Source organism: Artemia sp. Qi Xiang Cuo, chromosome 5, assembly GCF_049724085.1.
Source record: "Artemia sp. Qi Xiang Cuo chromosome 5, ASM4972408v1, whole genome shotgun sequence".
NCBI classification, from domain to species: Eukaryota; Metazoa; Arthropoda; class Branchiopoda; order Anostraca; family Artemiidae; genus Artemia; species Artemia sp. Qi Xiang Cuo.
Window position 1 is genome coordinate 20,416,413 of NC_142798.1, and position 19,545 is coordinate 20,435,957.

The following is a 19,545-nucleotide window of genomic DNA, read 5'->3' on the forward strand; positions in this document are numbered from 1 at the left end:
AATTTTATTAGTAACCCGACCAAGCAAAAACGGGAGTTTTGTAGGTTCTTGTATGCTATAACCCCGATAACTCAAGTTGTTCATCCATTGACGCATTGTAGAACCGGTTTTTTCGTTAGTTTCTTTCAGCTTAGCGTGAGACAAGACAAATAGAAGTGACAGAATAGATAAGAAATATATAGGCTAATTTGGGCTGTATATGTGCACATTCGGGGGGTGGGTTGGGTTAAAGCATTTGGACAGTGGAAAGTTATAAAACAATTTTTACTTCATAATATGCAGGATGATTGTACCTAACACATTAGGTTTGCAGACCCGCTATACTTAATCCCCTCACCCCTTATGTGTAAATATATAGCCCAATTTGTTTCTAAAGTATTATATTTGTATCATACTTAGGTACATTTAATTAGGAGTGAGCGTCAGAGAACGGGTTCTACTTAGATAAAGAATGTTTGGTCGGGGCTATATCATACAAGTACCGTTTTGCATTCAAAGGGCAGTGTTTGTAAAGTTATCACAATTCTGTGGCGATCATAAAAGGGCAATTTTAATTTCTTAAATTTGGCCGAAGCTAAAGTTGTAATTGACTAACTATGAAATTGATTAATAGCTGAAACTGATCTAGTTAGAATTGAAGCTTTCTTTGCGTAAAGTATCAATAAACGTCACTATTTCATAGTTTTCAATCATCCTATAATTCCCCACTATAATATGATGTTTCAGCAATAGTAATTATTTCGAAGCTATGTGTATGCCCACTTATATATATATATATATATATATATATATATATATATATATATATATATATATATATATATATATATATATATATATATATATATATATATATATATATATATATATATATATATATATATATATATATATATATATATATATATATATATATAGGTACTTGTTAAGAATCGGGTAAACACGCAAGATAGATGCTAAAAGAAACTAGTCAAACAGGTATCAAACAGTTCGTGGTAACAAACTGTAAGTAAAGAACGACCCGGCTCAATAGTAACTGAAACTCTAAAAAACGGAATATTGAAACCAGTAGATACATCAAAAGAATCGAATTTTTATGCTGATTTCAAATATATCATCAAGTTTAGTCTTGCCCATTTAAAGTTACGAGCCTGAAAAAATCGTGTTATTTTCGAAAAATAGGGGAAACACCCCCCAAAAGCGATAGAATCTTAATGAAAATCAAACCATCAGATTCAGCGTATCAGAAAACCCTATTGTAGAAGTTTCAAGCTTCTATCTGCAAAAAGGTGGAATTTTATATTTTTTGCCAGAAGAAAGATCAGGGATGCGTGTTAATTATTTTTTTTTTCAGGGTGGATCGTATCGATCCAGTGGTCCTAGAATATCGTAAGAGAATTCATTTGAACGGAAATTAAAAGTTCTAGTGCCCTTTTTAAGGTACCAAAAAAATTGGAGGGCAACTAGGCCCCCTCCCACGCTCATTTTTTCCGAAAGTCACCCTATCAAAATTATGTGATAGCCATTTTGTTCACCATAGTCGAAAATCTAATAAATAAGTTTCTTTCAACTGAAAATAAGGAGCAACATTAAAACTTAAAAACGAACAGAAAATATTACGTATTTAAGGTGGGTTGTTGCTCCTAAATAGCTCACTCTTACGCTCGAGTTTTTTTTTAAATTTTAAAAGAGGTTATTATTCTAATTAAACAGCCTTTGTGATTCAGGAGTCATTCCTAAATAAATGGAACAAAAATCAAACTTAGGATATTATAAGGTTAATATTAGTTTAAAAAAAAAAGTAAAACTAGTATGCAGATTTCGTTTAATTATTCATGTACGGTGAGCCAAAATCAAAACCTGCATTAATTCAAACATGTTAAGAAATTAAATAAAAAAAAGAACAAGTTTTTTTTACTGAAAGTAAGGAGCGACATTAAATCTTAAAACGAACAAAAATTATTCCGTATATGAAAGGGGCTGTCCCCTCCTCAACGCCTCGCTCTTTAAGCTAAAGTTTTTTATTGTTTAAAAAAAAAAATTAAGTTGTGAGAAAGAGTCAAACTTTAGCGTAAAGAGTGAGGCGTTGAGGAGGGGCAGCCTCTTTCATCTCTTTCATCAGCCTCTTACAATAGATCGCCATAGATCAATTGGATCGCAAACCATGGTTTGCCACTGTTTTTACAATATTTAAACTATTATTTTTTTGGGTTTAGGGGGAAAAGGGACCTAAATCTGTTTATTCAATTATATATATCTCAGCTTTTTGCATTTATTTTTCTCAGGTGTAAATGAACATAGTCATACTGTTTTGAGCGTGCCGACTGAGACATGTCCAAACATTAAACATATGATCGTTTCCACCTAAATCCAACTTCCTATTACTACAAAAAACCTTGAGAAAATTAGTCATGCTATTCTCGACTCTCTTCATTATAAAATAGCTATATCTAAATCATTCACCAAGAATGTGTTTACATCAACAGCTAGTGCATGTACACGCAAAACACTCGTTACAGCAAGACCTCTAGGGGTCCAGACGGGAGTTGATCAATGTCTGTCCGACAAAAAAAGGTCTATTTGTTGGTGTACAAATTTTGCATTAAGAAATTCCAGAGTCAGGGGCCAATACAAAGTATATACCAGTGAAACCTACCTGTCGTCATCCATCTACAAATAGTGACTTTCAATCCTTCCCAGCCGTAGGATGCATTTTTCAAAGTAATTCCATGCGGGTTTCATTGATACATGATGGACATAGGTAGTCAAATATTGAGTAAATGCTATGATAGTCGTTGTAAACTGTACCTGTTTTTGTTTTTTGTTTTTTTTTTAAATTTGAATAGAAAGAAGGCTTTCTCAAGGGGTTAGGCACTAGGTCGCTTCATGTGCACCGGATGCAAAGCATAATTCACTTTGTAATTACTGTAGTACCTACAGAGTTAATGCTTTTGTTGGCTCTGGTCAGCTACACAGGGACTGACAACCCTGCCTGTAGAGCAGTGGCTTGTAACCTATTTTAAGCCATGCCCCACCCAAGCATTTCTAAAAAAAAGTCGTTCTCTAGGCATATCAAACAGTTCGTGGTAACGAGCTGTAAGTAAGGAGTGACCCGGCTCAATAGTAACCGAAACTCTAAAACACGGAATTTCGGTACCAATAGATACATAAAAAGAATCATATTTTTATGCTGATTTCAAATATATAAGTTTGATCAAGTTTAGTCTTACCGATTAAAAGTTACGTGCCTGAGAAAATTTGCCTTATTTTGAAAAAAAGAGGGAAACACTCCCTAAAAGTAATGGAACTTAATGGATGGTGTGAAAATCACATCATCAGATTCAGCTTATCAGAGAACCCTATTATAGAAGTTTCAAGCTCCTATCTGCAAAGATGTAGAATATTGTTTTTGTTTTTTTTTTTGTCAGAAGAAAGATCACGAATGCGTGTTTTTTTTTCGTTACGTAACTTAATTCGTAAGTTACGTCTGAACAAAATTTTGAGAAAACCATTTAGCATAAAAAAAAGTAAAATTAATATGCAAATTTCGTCTTAATTATTCACGTACGGTGAGCCAAAATAAAAGCTGTATTAACTCAAAAACGTTCAGAAATTAAATAAAAAATCAAGTTTTTTTTACTGAAAGCAAGGAGCGACATTAAAACTTAAAACGAACAGAAATTATTCCGTATATAAAAGGGGCTGCCCCCTCCTCCACCCCTCGCTCTTTACGCTAAAGTTTGACTCTGTCTCACAACTTTTTTTAAAAAGCAATAAAAAAACTTTAGCGTAAAGAGCTAGGGGTTGAGGAGGGGGCAGCCCCTTTCATATACAGAATAATTTTTTTTGCTCTTTAAATGCATTTGATTGATACCATTCACATGATTTTTTTTTTTTTTAATTAAGGCTATAAAATATAGACAGCTGAACGCTGCATGTTCTGCTCATGACCCACAAAAATATTGTGGGGCGCCCCACAGGTGCCGCCAACCGCTGGCCCAGGTCTTTTCGAGGGTCTTCTGAAAATTTAGGATGAATGGAAGGAGGATTTTTCTTCGTATTGATTGAGAATCTGTATTTTTTGGTCTTCTATACGGCTGAACCCATCCTGCTGTCATCCTTGTATATAGTGGTATCTTAATTTACCATTTTATTGAACGAACCTTTCAATGTTCCATTTTGTTTTGTTTGTTTGGTTAAATAAGTGCATAATAAGGTCATTTATAGAAAAAAATTGTTTTGTTCTCTTTAAAAAGAAAGAAAAATCGGGCATCACGGGTCAATACAACCACATTTGTTTCCTTAATTCTTTTTGTCTTAATGGAGGTTCCCTTGGTTCTGTCTACATAACCTGAAATATTCAAGCAGATCAGAAAAAATCGGAATATTTGCACTAAGAATCAATAATTATTTTCTTTTTAATATTGGTTTTTATAATTATTCTCTTTTTAATATTTTCTTCTCTTGGTTTGTTTTACCCAGTACGTAAGTTGCAAGACGATCGGAGGTAAGACAAATTCGGGTTTGTTTTGGGCGTCACGAATCGATACAACATATTCTTTTCCCTAGTTTTTATCTTCATTTTGTTTTGTTTTCTGTCTACAAGCCCTTCAAGTTCAAGTAAAGCAGAGAAAACGAAATTTGTTGGCCTGGTTTCAGGTTCCTGTTGACCAATGACGGTTCTGGCCTCTCTCGTGCCCGGGACAAATCTTGATTAGCCCCCCCCCCCCACCCCTGTCTCCCAAAAATTTTCAGGCCCGTTTTAATAAAATTTTCATTAACATCAAAATTTATCATTTATTTAAATCTAACTGTTCTTTCTTTAGCCTCTGCAAAATTATTAATCATCCCGTATTGATTATCTGATGAAGATATTCAATTTGCTTATACGTACTGCCAACTGCACCCTCTACTTAACTTTAATAAATATAAAATTTCAAAAATTACAAAACGATTATAACCGTTAGATTATTTAATGTGCGCCCCTAAATTTCTGTTCCCGGGGAAAGTACTCCCTCTGTCCCCCTCCCTAAAACCGCCTCTGCTGCCGACAGGCGAGAGGAATAGTGAAGAAAGTAGCAGCAATAAACTCATTAATGAAGAATTTCGAGCTTTTTCTAGTGCTACAGAAAAAAGCACAACTCTGGTGTTCTCAGGTAAAACTGGCATGAATGCATTGAACAGGCATGGAAACCCACACACTTATTAAAATGACGCAGCCAAAAGTGTAGACAGTAAGAAAGTATGCATGTCATTTTTTTACGTTAGGTTGCTCTCTGCCCAAGGACTAATATCTGTAAGTTTCAAACTGATCAAGGACAGCAAGTTCTTCAGTTCATTTCTGGGCACCCTGCCACCTTTCCTCTTCCAGAAAGAATGAGTAGGCTACTCCCGACCTAAAATTTCCTTCTACATTATTTTCCACTAGGCCTCAACACAGCCCTGACGTCTCCTAGCATCTCCAAAACAAAGTGTTTTCCTCTTGGCCCAGGAAGTGATCCCTGAACATTTTTAAGCCAATCGTACACCAAAGATCAACCTACTTTAAACAGTTTATAATTTCAATAATGTGTGGTCTTTTCCTCACGGACTAGGGGGTATTTTATCCTCAGAGCCATATTTATTTGACCTTACTACGATTTTGAACAAAACAGTTATCTAAGAATTTTGATGTAGGTTTTCAGGGGGACTGGATAGCAATATAGAAGGGGAGATTATTGCCCTTCGATTGGTTTTGATCCTTGCAAAGGGTAAGCTTTTGATTTCCAGTCAAATTGGCCCCCTGAAAAGGAGTCCAATGACACCTTTTCATAAAGGAAATCTATGACCTCAGTTCCACTCGAAGTTCTAAGTGAAAAAATACTACGTTGGAGGCATACAAAGCCATATTCAGGGAAGGGGTTAGGGGGTTTGGACCCTCCAAAATATTGGTCGGACTCGTGTAAGCTAATAAATATGTATAAAAAACATATTTTTCATGAGTTTTTTTTATTTTTTTTAACCCCTTTCCGAAAAAACACCACCCTCACTGGAACAAAAATCCTGGTTACGGTTCTGGAGACATATGGCTCTTTACTTAGGCAACGCAATTAGGCAGTTGTTTCTGATGTCAAATTGTTTTAGTATTTGTAAGGTTGTAGGTACATTGAAAACGAAACGTGTTAAAATAATTCACTGAATAAGTCAGTTTTTTTGCTTGGCTGCTTTTTTGGAACAGTTGCAGAATGTTTTTATGAATTGAACATAATTATTAAAAAATAATATGCTGTTTGTGGTTAAAAAAATGAAAAATGAAACTACAACGAACTGTGGTTATTTTAGAAAGGAAATATTTCGTGCTTTTGTTATGCCATAGGACAGGGGCGTAATTCGCTATAGAGCTGGGGGCAACTGCCCCTCAGACCCCAGTTTGCCCCCCCAGCTGAAATTTAATGCATTCAAAAATCTTGTCAAAATTAAGATAGGCCTACATAATGCAAGCATTCAGAGAAACATCAGTTGTGTTATATTATTATTATTATTATACATTTGTCTTTATGGTACCTCATAGATCATTTTTCACTTGTTCATTTTCAATAGATTTGGGGAAATCGGCTCCTACTTTTCTCCTCCCCCCAGAATTTGGATGAAAATGCGTCTCTGCCATAGGACTTTGCCATAAGGCTCCAAGTTTTCTAAGGGCAGCCCATTCCTTCCTCTAAAAATACCTTAAAATGAGGAAAATAAGAAGATATGCATGTTATTGAATTTACCATTCCTTCCTCTAAGGGCAGTTTTCTAAGGGCAGCCCATTCCTTCATTTAAGGTTTTTATAGAAGGCGTTGTCGTAGAAACTTCAAAAAGGCTCATTCGATTCGAAATTCAAAGGGCTAGTGCCCTTTTTTATAGTCGGAAATGATTAGAGGGCAACTAGGCCCCCCCACGCCCATCATTTATCCAAACACATCCAATCAAAATATGGAGATAGCCATTTTGTTCAGCGTAGTTGATTTCCACACAGAAAATATGTTTTTGAGGAGGACACTCCCCCACAACCCTCAGGGCAAGGGTTTTAAGTTATGCCCTGGGGGCATGTAAGGTTTTATAGAAGGCGTTGACGTAGAAACTTCAAAAAAAGCTCATTCGATAGAAAATTCAAAGGGCTAGTACCCTTTTTAATAGTCGAAAGTTATTGGAGGGCAACTAACCCCCCTCTCACACCCACCTTTTCCCCAAACACATCCAATCAAAATTTTGAGATAGTCATTTTATAAAACGTAGTTTTAAGTTCTTGAAATTAGGTCTTTGAGGATGACAACTCCCCCACAGCCCTCAGGGCAAGGGTTGTAAGTTTTGCCCTGGGGGCATATAAGGTTTTGTGTACACAACGTTGTCGTAGAAACTTCAGAAAGGGCTCATTCGATTGGAAATTTAAATGACTAGTTCCCTTTTTAATAGTCCAAAATGATTCTAAGGCAACTGACACCCTTTTCATGCCCACCATTTGCCCAAACACTTCCAATCAAAATTTTGATATAGCCATTTTGTTCAACGTAGTTGAAAGTTCTGGAAATTATATGTTTGAACAGGACACTCCCCCCACAGTCTTTCAGAGGCAAGGTTTATAAGTTATGCTCTGGGAGCATATAGGGCTCTTATGGAAGGAATGCTCGTATAAGCTTCAGAGAGAGACTCATTTTATTGGAAATTGAAAGCTCTATTTCACTTTTTATGCTTCAAAAGATATTGGAGGGTAACCAGCTTTGTTCCCCAAACCTTTTTTCCCCAAATGTATCTAATAAAAATTTTAATATAGCTATTTTGTTAAAAATAGTTCAAAGATCATATAAAAAAACTTCCGGTGTCGACACAACCCACCAGGGCCCGGGGGCAGAAGTTGTAAGTTATGCCCTGGGGGTATATATGAGTCTTATGGAAAGGATGCTCGTATTAACTCCAAAGAGGGATTATTTGATTGGAAATTGAAAGTTCTTGGTCAATTTTTAAGAGTCCAAAGTGTTTGGAGGGCACCTAGCCCCCCCCCCCCCTCCACGCCCTTTTTTCCTCAAACCTATCCGATAAGAACTTTGATATAGCTTTTTTTTAAATAGTTCAAAGACCATATAACGAAAACTCAGGGGTCAACATAGCCCCCCAGGGCCCGAGGACAGGTGTTGTAAGTTATGCCTTGAGGGAATATATGGTTCTTATTGAAGAAATGCTCGTAAAACAATTCAGAGATGGCTCATTTGATTGGAAATTAAAAGTTCTAGTTAAGTTTTTAGAGTCAAAAGAGATTGGATGGAAACTAGCCCACCCCCCCCCACACCCCTTTTTCCTCAAATGCATCCAATAAAAATTTTGACATAGGCATTAAGTTAAAAATTTCTCAAAAGTCAGATAACAAAAACTCATGTGTTGTCACAACCCCTAGGGCCCGAGGGCAGGCGTTGTCAGTTATGCCCTGGGGCATATATTGTTCGTATGAAAGGGATGCTCGTATAGACTTCAGAGAGGGTTCATTTGATTGGACATTGAACGTTCGAGCTCACTTTTTAATAGTCAAAAGAGATCTGAGGGCAGCTAGCCCCCAACCCATCGGTTGAAAATTTTGAGATAGAGATCTTGTTAAAAATAGTTCAAAAGTCGGATAACAAAAAATTCGGTGTCAATAGAACCACCCAGGACACAAGGGAAGGTGTTTTAAGTTATGCCCTAAGGACATGTAAGGCTCTTATGAAAGGAATGCTCGTATAAACTTCATAGAGGGCTCATTTGATTGGAAATTGAAAGTTCCAGTTCGCTTTTTAAGAGTCAAGAGAGTTAAACTAGCCCCCCCACGCTCTTTTTCCCCCAAACCCGTCCGCTACAAATTTTGAGATAGCCAGTGTTTTGGAAATTGTTCAAAAATTAAATAACAAAAACGCCCTCCCCCAGAGCCCGGGGGATAGGCGTTGTAAGTGTTGTCCGGGGGGCGTATATGGTTCTTACGAAAGGGATGCTCGTATAAACTTCAGAGGGGGTTCATTTGATTGGAAAATGAAAGTTCTAGTTCAATTTTTAAGAGTCAATAGATATCCAAGGGCAACTATCCCCCCCCACACACACCCTATTTTCCCCAAGCCCATCTGATAAAATTTTTATAATAGCCATTTCATTGAGAATAGTTCAAAGGGCCGATAACAAAAATCCCTGTGTCGACGGAACCCGCCAGGACCCTGGGGCAGGCCTTAAGAGTAATGCTCTAGGGGCATATATATTTCTTATGGAAGGGATGCAGGTATAAACTTCGGAGAGGGCTCATTTGATTTGAAATTGGAAGTTCTTGTTCACTTTTTAAGAGTCAAAAGAGATCTGAGGGCCATTAGCCCCCCCCCTCCTCTACGCCCTAAATGAACCAGATAAAAATTTTGCGATAGACATTTTGTTAAAAATTGTTTAAAGTTTTAATAACAAAAAACTCCGGTGTCGACACAGCCCCCCAGGGCCCAGGGGTAGGCGTTGTAAGTTATGCCCTGGGAGCATATAGGCTATGGTTTTAATGGAAGGGATGTTCGTATAAAATTCCTAGAGGGCTCATTTGATTGGAAATTGAAAGTTGTAATTCAGTTTTTAATAGTCAAAAGTGATTGGAGGGCAGCTAGCCTCCCCCCACACTCCATTTATTTTTTTCCCAGAGGTACTTCATATAGAAGGGGTCGTCGTATAAACTTCAAAAGTGGCTCATCTGATTGGAAATCGAGAGTTCTAGTGCCCTTTCTAAGAGTCAAACGTGATCAGAGGGTAACTGGCCCCCCAAGCCCTTTTTCTCTAAATACATCTGATAAAATATTTGAGGTAGCCATTTTGTTAAAAATAGTTGAAAAATCATATTACAAAAACAGTTTTACGTATTGTCATTTCGTTAAAAATAGTTCAAAGATTAGATAAGAAAAACTCCTGTGTCGATAACCCCCCCCCCCCCAGGTCCAGGGAAGGCCCTGTAAGTATTTCTCTGGGGGCAAATATGGTCCTTATGGAAGGTATGCTCGTATAAAATTCAGAGAGGGTTCATTTGAATGGAAATTAAAAGTTGTAGTTCATTTTCTCTGAGTGAAAAAAGATCAGAGGGCAGCTAGCCCCTCCCGTCCTCCACGCCTTTGGGATAAACTCATCCGATAAAAATTTCAGGTTACCATTTTTTTTAAAATAGTTCAAACATAAGATAACAAAAACTCCGAGGTTGACACAAACCCATTTTTTCACTTTGATATTGTTTTTTTTATATCAGTTTTGATACTTTGATTAATATTTGATTATTTTTTTTTTTAAGTTTGATTTTGAAATAAGGAATTTTAAAAATTGTAAATTTTTTGCAATCAAAAACGAACAAAAAATAATTAAAAAAAACTCCGAAAAATAAGTTTTTCAAAGAAAAGTAAAGGTCATTTTAAACTTAAGCTCAAAAGATACAAATACCTGTTAAAATTAAAACACAAAACGACAAAAAATTACTATTAAAGAATAAATGAAACCCAAAACGAACAGAAATTAGATAAGCAATCATAGCAAAAACATACAACAAGTAATAATATAAATGAATGAATAGATCTTAAAGCGAGTAATGCTTAGATTGAATATGAATATCAAGCTTCAAACTAAAAAAAGTATTTTCCTATTGAAGTATAAATGAAACTTAAAACGAACAGAAATTAAATAAACAATCAATTCAAACAATTATACAATAGATATTAATGTAAATTAATAAATAAATCTTAAAACGAGTGAAACTTAAATTGAATATGCAAATCAAGGTTGAAACGAACAAAAATCACCACAAACAAGAGTTTGGGTGTGACCTCCATCTCTCACTGAAAAAGTCAAAAACCTACTGCGTCATTGGCGCTTTACTGAAAACTATATGCGTCTTGAACAGTCTTGGAAAGTATAAACAACATTAAATTGAGTATTTGATGTATAATGATCTTAATTGTTGAAAGATCCAACAGTTCAAGACTTTATTTCACTGTAATTGTATTTTTTATTTTCAATACTGTAAGAACTGGAAAATAAAATATTTGTAATATAATCCGTTTTCAGTTAAGTGCCAATGGCGCAGTAGGCTTTTGGTTTTTATTTACAGTTAGGAAAGGAGGCAGTATCCAAATAGGCTACTTGTTTGTACGGAAACTATATTCGTCTTTAACAACTTTAAAAAGAGCTAATAAATTAGCCTAAACTGAATATTTTATGTATAATGATATTAATTGCTGAAAGCTCATCAGTTCAAAATTTTACTATAATTTTAATGTTTATTTTCAATATTAAGTACAAAAGCAAATATTTGTCAAAAAATTGTTTTTTTTTTCAAAAGAAAGATCTGATTCTTTTTATGTATGTGTTGGCGTCAAAATTCCGTTTTTTAGAGTTTCGGTAACTATTGAGCCGGGTCGCTCCTTACTTACAGTTCGTTACCACGAACTGTTTTATGCTTTGTTTCTTTTTAATTTAGTTTCCGTTTGCTTTTTAATTGAAATAGTTTAATACATTGATATCGCTATCACTATTGGTTCTCGGAGAAATAGTAGTAATTGCAGTTCTGTAGCAAGATTCCTCGCTGCATATCCACCATTTACATTTCTCTCTTCTGACAACCCTCTCCATAAAATTATTTTCCATCTAGCATCAAATAATTATCAATAATTTGTTTTCTTGTCTTTATTTATTTATTTCTTGTTTAGAAACAAATGGATAGTTTAAAGCAATAGGTCTAAAAGAGGAAGTTCTTGTTTATTTTGTCATCGTTGGAAGGAAGAGAACTTGTCCAATAAATTAATGTATGAAGGTAATTTCGAGGTATGTCGCCACAAAACTACCATTTACTTTGCCAAAAATTTCAATCCCATGTAACGAAAATGATCAGATACAAGGGTATTATAGCTCGTAATGCAGGGCCATATCCAGGATATTTTTTTCGCAGGGGGCCTTGTCGTAATTTACTCATTTTTTTACAGATTGGATGCTTTTCGCAAAGATTTTTTGTTTTATTTAGGTTGAATGCCTTGCTAAAACTCCTCAAATTACAAATTTCTCTAAGGAATACGATCTTTGGAACCTTGGTACATTCTCAGAAAAATTTCTGGGTTTCTTCTATGTTTTGAAAATACATAGAGTAGGAAAATGTTTTTATTTTGAAATTTTCAAGGCTACTTCTTAAACCACTTATCTATTAAAAATTAACAATCTGAAAGAGGTTCATGCATACTCAAGGAGTTACATTATTCCAACTTATTGATATCTAATATGTCAATATTAGGTGTTAAGAATCAGGAGTGTAAAAAAGGCCTTAATCCGTAAATACGAAAGGGTTTTCAGAAAAGTGGGTCTTAAAATATGCTGTTTTAGATCTATCAAAACAGCAATCGAAATCATGTTTTATAAAATTGATCAATTCGATAGGTTAACTTCTATCCGACTCTGGCGAAATAACTTAAAAAGTACTCCTCTTTTACTTCTTTTGCTTTACACTATGCATTTATTTTGTGTATATTTGAAGTCCGAGTAAAACTCTTCCACTAAAATTAATGTAAAATGTGTTGTTTAGCGCTTTATAGTGTTATATCTAAGTGCTGAGAAACTATGTCTTTTTCTTCCAAACTGAGATATCCAATCAAACCTAAATTTCACCTGGTCAAAATTGTAAAAATGGGAGAGAAGCTGACTCCCGCCAGCTTGTGTAAACCTCGGGGCGCGACGCATAGTTCCGCCACACTTGGCACATTTCCAAAAACACTTGGCACGCTCCCAAAAACCCTTGGAACAGTTACGCCACACTTGGCATGTGCCACTTGGTGTAGGTGGCATGATTTATGAAAAAGAGCGACACCTCGAAAATGGGCTCGAAAAAATCCTAAGAACAAGTGGGTTACTTGTTGTGTTTTGTTTTAGGACGTCCGTTGTGCAAAATGAAATGAACAATTTCTGTCAAAAGATGTAGAACATTTCTGTATATATTAAGTTGGGGGATGCGGGGTCGGGCTCCAGGACCTTGCTTTAGGCAATTTATACTGATACAAAATTATGCCGTCTAGAGAATAATTCGATAATTCAATTCAGATACATAATCAAACTCCGTGTCTCGAATGAATTCTGTGCGAGTCCATACGAAGCACGGTGGCTTGCATGATATTGTCAGATTTGTAATCAACAACCTCAGAAATCATAAATATCAATTGTCGATAAATAAAAGTTCAAATAGGGATAAAATCCTCTTAATAGAGAGTGATGAAGAATAACAGTGATAGAAATTCACAAAAATACCAGATATTTCGGTCACATATGCAGTGATCGTCATCAGTAGTAAAACTGTATATATTACAATGAAAATATACCACCAAGCGCGACATACGTACTTGCCGCTTAGGACGCTTAGTTTAGGACGCCTTTTTGCTCCCTTAAGACTGTTGCTTGAACAATATCTGAATGATCGCTAGTCTAAAGGGTTACAAAATGTCTGTAGTTATGAAGCTGGGGGGAAGGAGGGTAGAAGCCCTTGCCCAGGATATTACAGGCAAATATGTGGCTAAAACTGAAACTTTGCTGATAGCCTAATATTTGTAATCAGTGTCTTCAAAAATTCTAAATACCTACTTTGATGGGAATCAAACATGAAATGTGAAGTAGTCTATGTACTTAACGCGTTTGGGTTAAGTGTAGTCACCTGGTCATTTAATATGGCTCTCGGACAATCACAAATCGGAAAAGATGGAAAAAATCTGTATTTATGAAATCTGAAATGCCTGTATTTTATGAGGGTGGGGGCCTCACCCTCCTGGGAATTGTGTTTGGTCGTTCAATTGTGCATGTACAATATTTTATTACTATTTACAGCATCCTGATTTCAACAAAATTTAAAAGGTAATCCTTTCTACCATTTTTTCGTCTTTCTAAAGGGGCAACTCTAAATAGAAAAAAAAGGTATTGAAAGAGCTGTTGGCTGCCCTGTGATTTGTTTTTTGACTTAAGAAGGGCTCTACATCTCGGAATTTGCAATCGAACGTACCCTCCTCTAACCTTCTACTATCATCCGTTGAGGGTAATAAGGTTGGGGGAAAAATACGAAAGACAAATTGCACTTTCCTAAGTGTACTCTAATATACAGACTATGCAAATACTATAAAATTACCGACAGAATGAGAAATAGACCTACTACTAAGTTAGCTTCATAAGTGCCTCCACCAAGGGGTCCCACACTTGGTCGCCTCTTTTGATATCTGGAGGGGCAGAGGTTCAGAAGTATGCGTAAAACAAGTTGAGCTCTGCGCGTACGACAGGCTGCGCTCAGCGGCCTATTTGGCCATAGCACAACACTTGTTGCCAAAGAATTTCCATAGGTGGGCATTTTAAGCTTGTGAGTGCAATATACTCAAAATGCACAATCACCATTTGCACAATGCAATATATTTAAAAACGCACTATCATCATTTGCACAACATTGTTGAAGTTGCCATTCCCATTTACTACCTATATGAGAATATAGATTGATAAGCCCCGTTGCACAATGACAAGGTTTATATGGTAAATACTAGAGCTGTAGAAAATGACAAGATTTTACTTCTTATTTAGTAGGCTATCTTAATATTCCTTTTCCATATTTAAAAGTGTCACGGAGATTTCAATAAAAACGATTTAAAAGATCCATTAATACTAAAAGCTCGAGATAAAATCACCCCTGTTTTGATTTTGAAGGATGTATTATAGAACAGACTTTTTCGTGGAATATTTATAAACATGAGAAAATTAGTGTTAAATTTAAATAACCTCCTGTCAACTTAAAAGTCGATCGTTATGGTAATTGCTTTGGTTTTAAATTAAAATATTAACAGCTGTTTCGGCTCCATTTGAGCGATCTATCCATCAATCTGTACTTTATTTCAGATTTGTGTGTGTTTCTATGGATAAAAGATTTAACGAGCTGCATAAGGTCATAGAAGTTATCCATTTTGTTGGAAATAAGAAACCTTTCAAAAAGGTTCTGGTTCGATGCGACGTGTCTTTTCTTCGCTGTCTGTGTCAGGTTTCATCATGCTGGTCCTTGGGTCCGATTTGTCATGCTCTTTTTTACTTTTCTTGTTTTATTTCTTTGTTGAAGCAATTATGCATTGGATGCATCGGAGATGCCTTTTTTAAATGTTGACAGCTTCAGATTTAGAATGCGTTTGAAGTCCCTATATCTAGGCTTGCAAAATACACTTAGGACGTCGTCCTAAAATGGGATGGGAAGAAGTTGTAGGAAAGGATTTAAAGAAAAGTGGAATGTCATGAGAGAGGGTAGGACAAGGCCATATCCAGGGGGACTATGGGGTTCCCTCTCGAAATTTTTTCCGACCCGTAAAATGTAACAAAATGCATATAAACAAATTTTGATGCATCTTCGAGTTTTTGTACCCCCCTCCCCCGAACAAAAATCCTGGATACACCTTTGGGGTAGAGTGAAGCTTTGAATAGGTAGGGGTGAAGGGGGAGGCGCGTTGGCCTCGGGTGGCTTGTTGCTACAGTGAGTTGTTGCTAGTTGTAGTAAAACACGTTTAGCTGCTCTAATTACTTTAGGATGCCCTTAGTCAGGTTTTTTTTGGTAAACCATGGTTACCAACTTTAGAGGGGCTTGGGAGCTTCCCCCCTAGAATTTTGAAAAGTACGGTACTTGTCAATTAGCTGGAACCCACTAACCTAACCTAGGTAGGCCTACCTTTTTCCCCCTATACCCCAAAAACAAAAGTTTAAATATTGTAAACGCAATAACAAACCCACGGTTTCCAATCCAGTTCTCTATTGAAAGAAACCCGTTTGACTAGTTTCTTAAGCATCTTCCGTATATAATATATCCCGTGGGTTCCAGCTAATTGATAAGTACCAAAATCAATAATAAAATTCTATGCTCTTGGATTTGGCGGCCTAGAACCGTTGAAAGCATTTTGAACGAATATTTTATGTCTCAATGCTCGAAAGAAAAAGGCTTTTTTTCTGTTTAGATTAAAAACTGCCATGTACAAGAATAAACTAAAACATTGATAACGTAATTAATACTTACTTTTTACTAATGATGACAGTGCAAGCCATCGGAATTTCCTCCAAAAAGTTTAAAGGATAAAAAGTCCCTTTGGCACAAAATTGCACTAAATATTATGAAATTTCAAGTTTTGTCTGTTTTTGACCAAAAACAAGTTTTGTTCTGTTTTTGGATGGTAGAGGGGTCACCCTTTTTAATTTCCTATGTTTTTTTGTTGTTTTTTTTTGTCTTAGTAGAGTGAATTTTGTCATTTAGGTTATGGAAAATTGGATTCATTTTCTTATTTTAGTATTTTTTCAACTATTTTTATTGACATTTAATATATTTCAATGTATGGAAATTTGTGTATAATATGAATTGTATAGGAAATTATATATGGATAATCCATATGCCTGGAATATAGAATTTCCGAGTAGATAGATGTAATTTGATATCATAATTTCAGCTCTTTTAATAAAGCTAAGTTATTTAATTTGTTTCCTTATTGAAATACAATTAATAGCTAAATAGATAGTGGATCCCCAACACATGAAAGAGGAACAAGAAGACCATTAAAAGGAAAACAAGGAAGAACTTATGTATTGTTTTACATGTTTTAGTTTATTAAAGTATCAAAGACATCAACATAAAAAAAATCCCTCCCCTAACCCATCTTAGGTCTCTTCATACCCGAAAACCTCATTAAAAAAAAATTCTTTTAACTTTATCAAAATTGTGAAATTTTTAGGGCAGTACTACATGTGTTGTAACGTTGAACCGTGAAGATCAATTACCAAAGCTAATTGGTTAAATTTGACGAAACTTTTCAGCATAAAAATTTCAAACGTTGGAATAACAATCTGATTCCAAAGACCACTAAATTTTCACAGATACGCTAAATTCCCTTTAGTTGTTTAGTGTCACGTAATTTTAAATTATTTTTGCCGAATTTTCTCACTTGTTTCTCGTTTTCAATTTGGCGAAAGCTACTACCAAAGCCGAATAATTGCATATTGAGGTCTTTTTCATTATCAATTGACTTCCCATTTTTTCTAATTATTTAAGTTACATATGGATGCGTCAGTTTCTACTTAACCACCAGTTCAAACAAACCGATTCAATTTTCACTGTCATTGGTACTTAAGGATCAAGAGACAGATTCAGAGGGTTGCTGGTAGGCATGTTAGCAAGTTAGCGGTGCGCGGGCGATGACGCGCAGCCAATTTCAAAAGCGATCCCTGAACTAACTCTCGTGGTTTCCTGTATTTTGCAATTCGTGAGAAATTAATTTTCTGGCTGATTGTCATTGCTTACAAGAATTCCGTCAACCAAATCGAATTCTTTTTTATCCCAAACTTTCTGAAAGTACTAAACAGTCAGAGCTAGACATGATTCTCATGTCCGTATGTATAGCTAGAGATCATATGCCCCAATTATTTCAAAGAAAGTACCAAAGAAACATTTTTCAGTGAAAATACCGAAAAAATGTATTTTTCAAAATCTTTGGGTTGCAAAAAAGCTTCGGGGGGTGTCCCCCTGCTCCGTCCAATTGACGCCACTGCCTGCGGAAATAGTTCCAGTGGCGTCAGGAGGGACAAAACCGTGTTTTTCAAAAGGATTTAGGGGACAATTTGGTTGTTTTTTTTTCAATTTTTTGTTTTGAAAATACAAAAAAAAACTTCAATGGAAATACTGAAAAAATTCTCAAAATCTGAAGGGGGTAAAAGTATATTTTGCTAAACGTGGAGGAGCAACAATAATGCTGTTTTTTTTTCGATTTTTCAGTGAAAATAAAAAGAGTAACTTTTAAGTGAATATATAAAAAATGGTATTTCTTAAAACCTAGAATAGGGGGAGGGGGAAATATCTTGGGGAAGGGGCAAGTGAACACCCCATTCTCCTCCCCAGTTTACGCCACTGGATAGTTCTCTGGCTCCTCTGAGGTACAAATTCAAGAGACAACGAAGTAGTCTGACCTTAAAATTTAAAAATTCTCAAAAATTTAATGTAATTTTCAAGGAGGCACACTTGTGCCTCTATAAAGAGGCGACCCAACACAATGTTAAGCGATTTCAGGTCCTAGAGGTCGTAGAGAGACGGCAGTGATCGCATTTTGTAGCCCAAGCTCAAACTAAGAAACTTGCAAAATTTCATCCTCCTCCGACTTTATCTTCATGGGTAAAAGTGGCCCGGAAGTTTCGACCCTCCGACCACAGCCCCCCTTTAACGTTGTCCGATTGGGTCGAAATTTAGAAGTTAAGATTTCCTAGGGCCCGGGAGCTTATCCTCGAAATTTCAGCTCAATCCGATCACTCCTTCCCTGTTTTCCAAAAACCAAATATAGCCACTTAAAGTTCAAAATATTTTTTTTCTTCTTAGCCACGCCTACAGGCCACAGTTGGCAACGGATCCGGGTGAATGAGGACTCATTCGAAGCAGAATTCGACCTGTTAGGGTCTTTTGATATTTTCAGACCGAAAAAAATTATCCCCCGAATTTACATTTACGAAAAACCTCGTTTTCCTATAAGAACCCGCTATAAGCGGGCTCTTATCGTTTTCCTATAAGAGCCCACAAGCTGTCAAATCAGCTAACAGTTAGTCAAGCAATAATAAGTAATAAACTGTACAAAAACGTGCAGAAATTATTTGAAAAAAACTACGTTTTCTAAAGAGTTAAAGAGGCTGAGTTACAAGGTCGAACCTTAAAACGTACAGGGATTAGGAGGCACAGTTGGGGGGCTGCCGCCCTCCGAACCCCCCGCTTTCGTAGCCTTTAAATAAAAAAAAATTTAAACTGAAAGTAAGGAGCGACATTAAAACTTAAAACGAACAGAAATTATTCCGTATATGAAAGGGGCTGTGCCCTCCTGAACGCCTCGCTCTTTACGCTAAAGTTTGACTTTCTCACAACTCTTTTTTTTAAACAATGAAAACTTAAGTGTAACGAGCGAGGCGTTGAGGAGTGCACAGCCCCTTTCATATACGGAATAATTTCTGTTCGTTTTAAGTTTTAATGTCGCTCCTTACTTTCAGTTTAAAAAACTTTTTTTTTTATTTAAAGGCTGCGAAAGCAGGGGGTTCGGAGGGCGGCAGCCCCCCAACTGTGCCTCCTAATCCCTGTACGTTTTAAGGTTCGACCTTGTAACTCAGCCTCTTTAACTCTTTAGAAAACGTAGTTTTTTTTTCAATTAATCAATCAAACTAAATCAAAAATAGACATTTAATATACCTTTTGTTATTTGACTTATTTTTCAGTTTGCTTTTAGTTGCCTAGATAGTTTTTTATTGTCTAATCTACGAAGAAAATATAGGCCAGAGAACGAAATATGAGACATAAATATCCATCTGGTTTTTGTCTCTTTTCTTAGGCCTGTATGCATTATCTTTTGAAACAAAGATTTAAATGTCTGTAAGCTAGCCATGTTTAGATACATGTGTTCTATCATGTACGTTCCAACGATAAAGTGTTCTGACTGGACTGTAGTAATTTTTCTGCTTGTTCCGTTTGGTTATCCTTAAAGAATGTAGAGTCATATC